Below are 6375 nucleotides of genomic sequence, written 5' to 3'. Positions count from 1 at the left end.
ACTTTGTTCAAATAATAAAATCTTTATTAGGGATAGAGACAGGGTTGAGTATATTTTTGTGTTGACAGTGTTGACCTGTAACGACAGGACGGAGCTGTAAGAGCCTACAATGCTGAATGTAGTAGCAGGAAATACTGGAGGTCAGAGAAAATAAATTGTGATGCAAGAGAAGTGGAAAAAGAGGGGAGAAGTGAAACAACACACAGGAGGTAATTATAGAGTGTGAAGTGAATAGATGAATGAGCCAGCTGCCTCCCAGTCCCCAAATGAATGAGGGGCCCTACAGCTGGACACCAGGCCTTTGGGCTGAAATATATCCACTCTTTTTCTGGTCCCCAATTGTACAAATTGTTCCCTGCACTGGCCTTTCTACACATGCTGTCTTTTCAGATAAAGCCAAGCCAGGGGGGCCGCGGTGGCATGCTGCGTTTGGAGGCTTGATTATGCTGAGTGGCAGACCGAGAGAGACACTTCAGCGGACAGACTACTACTGGGCCTGTATGGGTTGTGTTTTCTATCCAGCAGCCCAGTATCACCTACATAACTGCTTCTTTGTTGACTGGTAACACTCAAAATGCCCCTCCCTGAATTGACTGCGCTCTCTGGGCAGCAGGAGAAGATAAGGAAAGAAATAGATAAGGAGAGCCCTGGGGAGAAAAAGGTATGAGAAAGAGCACTAAACCTACTGTAGGAGTGAAGAGTGATCTTAGGAAGGGATTGATATTCCACACGGTTAAAGTATGTTAATGCTAGTGCATCATTTACATTACCAAAACTATGACCTCCTCCTATATCTTGCTGTCTTTTCTACTTGTACTGTGTCCAACCAATTGAGTCATATGAGTGAGTTTAAATACTGACTTGAGTCGACTTCCTTAAATCTGCTATTTACCAAATTGGTTCAGTCATTACTTTCCTGTTTCTGGATGAGACTTCTGCAGTGCAAAACAGTGGTATGTATTGTCTGCCTGGCTCTCTGCATTAGTGCTTGTGATTTGTAGGAGTCTCACAGTACCCTGATTGCCAATAATGATGAGCTGGCAAAGAGAGGCATAGGGAGAGATGAGGTGGTGATTACTGTTACTCTTTGTGAGTCGATAATGGAGAATATATGTCATGTGCCATTATGTATCTGACTGTGTGCCTGTAACCCATATGCTAATTAAGGCTGATGAATGCCTCATTATGTTGATTAATAATAGGGCTACAGGAGTGCTGTTGACTGACTGTAGAAAAAGAAGCAGGCTCTCTTAAAAGACATACTGTTAGTGTTGCTTTCCTTTGTTGTCTGGCTCAGTGAAGCTTTGTTAAAACAGTTCTTTTTGTATGTATGAAATCTATATCATAAAAGTTTCCTGCAAATCATATATACATTATTGCTGGCCATTTTCTAAACCATAACTTTAATTTCTTACTTCACAGTCATCCACTGGGTGGGTAATCCATGATAACCCATCCATCTATTGTCCAAACTGCTTATATGACCGTGTATCCTGACTGTGGGAAGAGACCGTTGTACCCAGAGAAACCCATAAAACAATGAGGTAACCAGGGACCTTCCTGGTGTGAGGCACTAAGCACCACACCATGCTGCATGTGTTGTTACATAAATATTAGGAAAATATAGTTGTTCTTTTTTCAAATTTCTGAATGTTTACTGTCCTTTTACTACAATTTAGGTCACCATCATTGAACCAAAACAAGAGTGTGGTTATAAAACCAAAACAAAGAGCTAAAAAAAAATCCACAGAGCTCAGGGGAACACCTAATAGCTTTTCTTAGCTTTAATGTTATTAGCATGTTCTTTAACATTACTATCCTATCCTATACTATCTTTATTAGTGCTATAAAATAAAAAAGCCACTTTTTTTCATTTTTTTAATCTAAAAAAAGAATAATAATTATAACAGCTCTAAAGAAACTGTTAATAAAATTTTACTGACTTAAATGTGATAGTGATGGTGTCCAGTTGGTATTAATGCTAAATATATGTTATTTTCAATTTATTGTAATAGACCAAAATATGCAAAATTATCAGAATAGCTCTTGTCAGCTGGCTTCAGCAAAAACAGCTGCTACTTTGTAATCCCTTTGAGAAACACTTTCCACAACCAAATGCCAGAAAATGCCTACTAATCAGTCATATGCTAAATTAAAAAGTAAGCTTTATTTTTGGGCAACAGGCTGCACTTATATAAATAAGAGTGAATGTGTGTGTTTATATTCTGTAAGAAAATTGTAAAACTAGACCAATGCTGTTGTCTTATCACCAAGCCTTCCTGAAGTCAAAGCTCAAGAGATTGGCTAACATCCAGCTCCTCGCCCTGGACTGTGACAAACACATTTACAGCTGTCTTTTTCACTGAACTGTCCTCTTTAAGGTCCATTAAAACAGTGTCAGTGTCTGTGCATTTCAGGGCACTGTGAGATACCTAATATGGAGGGTTGAGGGTAAGAAAGCACCTTTTAGACAGTAACATGATAGCATGAGCTGTTGAAGTGGAGAGAAATGAAACAAACTTAAGATATGCTGTACTCGGGAGAGGAAAGTGTCTAAGATGTCAGTGCTGATGTAGGCATAAAATCTCAGCATCTTTTGCTTTCGTTTGTAATAAAATCAGGCCCCAGGGCATAGTCTTTGATCACGACATTGTCTCTTTACTCCTGGTTATCGTATGAAATAGTTTCCGTAGCATTTAGCAGAAGTGTGTCAGTTGTGAAAACTTAATGTAATGGCCAGGAAGGACTGAATTGTTGAAAAGTACCTTTTCATAGATTGGTAAATGGTCTGCTTACGTATATAGGGCTTTAGTCCAAAGCACTTTGTGGTGTTGCTTCTTATTCACCTATTCACACACCAGTGGTGGTGGCTGTCATGCAACGTGCTCACCTGACCATCAACTTGGTGTTCAGTGTCTTGCCGAAGGACACTACCACGTGTAGCCAGGAGGGACCGGAGGTTAAACGCTGTGATGCCTGCCTATATTAATTAACATCTAATTGTTTTTACCACTATATTTCAGCTTGGCCCACTGTAAATTGTAATAAGAAGAACGTTTTCACATTCTCTTGTGTTTAAATTTCTTTTTCAACAAATGAGTGTGTATGGAGTTTTTTTTTTTTCTTTGATCAGCTTTTCTTTGATTTAGCTTTCAAAACAAAAAGCAGAATTGGGAGAACTGTCATCAGTTTCACTTACGACCTAATCTAGTAAATCTTACCCACTGTGTGCTTCTAAGAAGTACAATGTGAAATTCTCCAAGAATATAATTATGGTAATTAGTCAAAAAGCTCTGTTTTGTTTTTTTGGGAGGGGTTGTCTTTGAACAAGGCCTTGACACCATTATATCACATCATTATGGTGATAGGGTGAGATTGCAACATATGGCAACTTAAGGAGACCACATACAACACAGATACTGGATATTTGATGTTGATATTTGATGAGATGATCTGTGTGGCTGTTGTCCTTCTAGACTAAAAGCTTTATTTGGTTGTAAAGTTATATTTATATACCAGCCTTCACACTAACTTCCATTTAGTCTTTGAATAATGCAAATTATATTAATAACTTTAAAATATTGATAATTGCACTAGAACTTGATAAATGTCATGATAAAAACGTAATCAACTACAACAATTGCTAAAATGTGTTATCATAATGTCTTATGATATGAGCTCATATCTGGAGTATAAGAAATATTTATTGAAGTGAAATCTAAAGACAACATTAGAAATGATCAAAACGTTGAGTGTTGAGTATAAATTCTACATTTTAAATCCTAACAGCACTTTTTTTATTACACTCGTACTATCCTTGGAAACATCATTAAATACTAAGTAAAATCTTCTCTGGTCCCTGTCGCTCTCCCAGGTCAGTGAGAGATTCCCTGATTGGTCGATCTGTTTGTTATATACCGAGCAAAGCACAGCTAATGACCACTTGTCTCCTCCCCTCTTAGCTTCATTCATTATAGATCACCTGCCCCCTCCTGCTTGGCTTCATTACTCCCTCATTTACAGCTTCTCTGGTCTGCTGACTCTTCTTTTTTCCATGGTGCTTCACTGCCCTTCTGGTGCTGCCTCCTCAAACCCCACCAACGTCACCTTACTCTTTGTCTGTTTCTCCTCTCTCCTTATCATTCGCTCTCATTCTCTACCCCCATCCCGCCCTCTCATTTTCTACATCAGGTAATTTAACCTGTCATGCAGACGGTTATTCTAAATGACGGCTAATGACTGAGTGCAGTTTGTTGATTACCTTTTAGTGCTTGTGTCAGTTGTTTCTGGGTCAGTGAGCTACAAAGTTGGAATCAGCACCAAAACGTGACCCCCGGATTCGACACACGCATTTGTCAGATATGAATTCACACAGACCGACTGCTTCTGACACAGACAGACTGCTTCTGACACAGACAGACTGCTTCTGACAGTATTTGTCCTTATTTCCATCCTCCTTCCTGTTTAGGTCCTCAGGGATGTTGCTAAACACAAGACTATCCAAGGCATTGACAAAGCTAATAACCCAATAAAAAAAAAAACACAATTATTGGGAAAATAGTTCGGCATCCTTTTCTGCCTTGTTGCAAATGCTCAATGAATTGGAACTTTTTTTAACCTGCACTTTGAGGTGTCATTTTGCGATCACAAAAACAACTAATTTACCTATAATAAAGTGTAATTATTAATTGATTGACATTTTCACATAGCTCACTGCACTAGATTCTTTACTGCTCTCCCTCTCTGTCTGCACTTACTGTATGTGCCAGCTGCTTTTATAGCTTCTGTCATTGACCTTGTTTGTTATTCAGCAGACAAACCATTCAGAGACTGTCCTTAGCACACACATAATATAAGCTTAGGGCCACATCATTGTCATAAGTAAATGTTTGGCATGTGCCAAGTTGCCACTGTGTGTATGCTTGTGCATTGTCTTGTCTTGAATATAACACAGATTTCGATTATTTGGTATTCGTCAATTTGATAGTGGAACATTAATGTTTTTGTCATCTTTTCAGTTACAATCAAAGTTGTACACACACATGTATATTCAAGTACAATACAAGTCCTCCTCCTTCAACATTTTTTGCTGTTTACAGTCAGAATGTGCTTTCAGTTTTTTTTAATGTAGGCAGTTTCTGTGAAACCCTATAAAAACCTGAAACCTAGCATCACTTCAAGATGGTTATGTAAGTTATTAAAAATGTCTCCATGACAATGCAAATGCACAGATTTATCAGGCTAATTTGGAGCAACAGAATGCCTTGGTTGGCTGCACTGAATGTTTTTGTATTATGTTGAACACATTTAAACTCAGCATAACAAATCTTTTGGGGATAAATGTAACTGTGATTTGTAGCCACACTTATGCCATAACTGTAGGGATGGCACTGTAGGTCAGACCACCTTCGTGGCCCAAAACCCCAATATCTCAACAACTATTGAATAAATTCAAATGAAATGTTGGGCACACATTATTAGATATCTCCAGGGAGGGCAGATGAAAATTAGCCTTTGGCTAATTCTGGCACATTTACAGAGATGTTTATTAATGTTTGATGTACCTGTCAAAAAAAGTAAAGTAAAGTACATTTATGGGCTCCAGAGGAAGAGTAAACGATTATGTTTACATGTCTGTTTATGCTGAATTGTCTCTGCATTGAATTGAGTTCCATTGAGTTTTGCTAAAAATGTTCATGGCACACAGGTCTTTGTCTAGTGCCACTATGTGACTTAAATGTGTGGTTTTAACTTAAATGTTTGCCATCAATTATTGGATGGATTATTATCAAACTTGGTACATGTACGTAACATTCTTACAATTCATCCTCATGAGGATTTAATATAATAATACATGCTGTGGTTCATATTTCTACTAAAAACCTTTTCAAAAAGTTGCATAGTTTAGTTGTAAATTAGCCTTTAATTTATAGCAAATTACCACATTAACGACGTGCCAGTAACGACGCAGCTTCAGCTGCACTTTATATTTAGCAGTTTGCTTGGGGCTACAGAGAAAACATTATTTAATATCCGAAAAAAAAGGGAATATAAAGCTTGAACAGCAGAAGTCCATCTGGGCGTCTGCCTGTCTGCTGACCTTTTCACTAAATTCAACTCCATCACTGAAATAAAACAAGTGGCTTACTTTTCCTAACATGTTATGTTTATTATAAATTAATAACAAGACTTTGTTCACAAATATTGTAGAGGCTCACCCACAAGCAGTATCTTGGGATATTTTAAGTGCGTTTTAGTTTATTTTAGATTGATGCGTTGTTGTCTTTAAAACACATGTTTTGCTTTTTGATTAATACATTTTTCAAACAAAAGTACAGCCCCTGTCACAGAAGTCGGGGTAGGAGAAGACTTTAT

Source organism: Channa argus, chromosome 8, assembly GCF_033026475.1.
Source record: "Channa argus isolate prfri chromosome 8, Channa argus male v1.0, whole genome shotgun sequence".
NCBI classification, from domain to species: Eukaryota; Metazoa; Chordata; class Actinopteri; order Anabantiformes; family Channidae; genus Channa; species Channa argus.
This window is presented reverse-complemented; position numbering follows the sequence as displayed.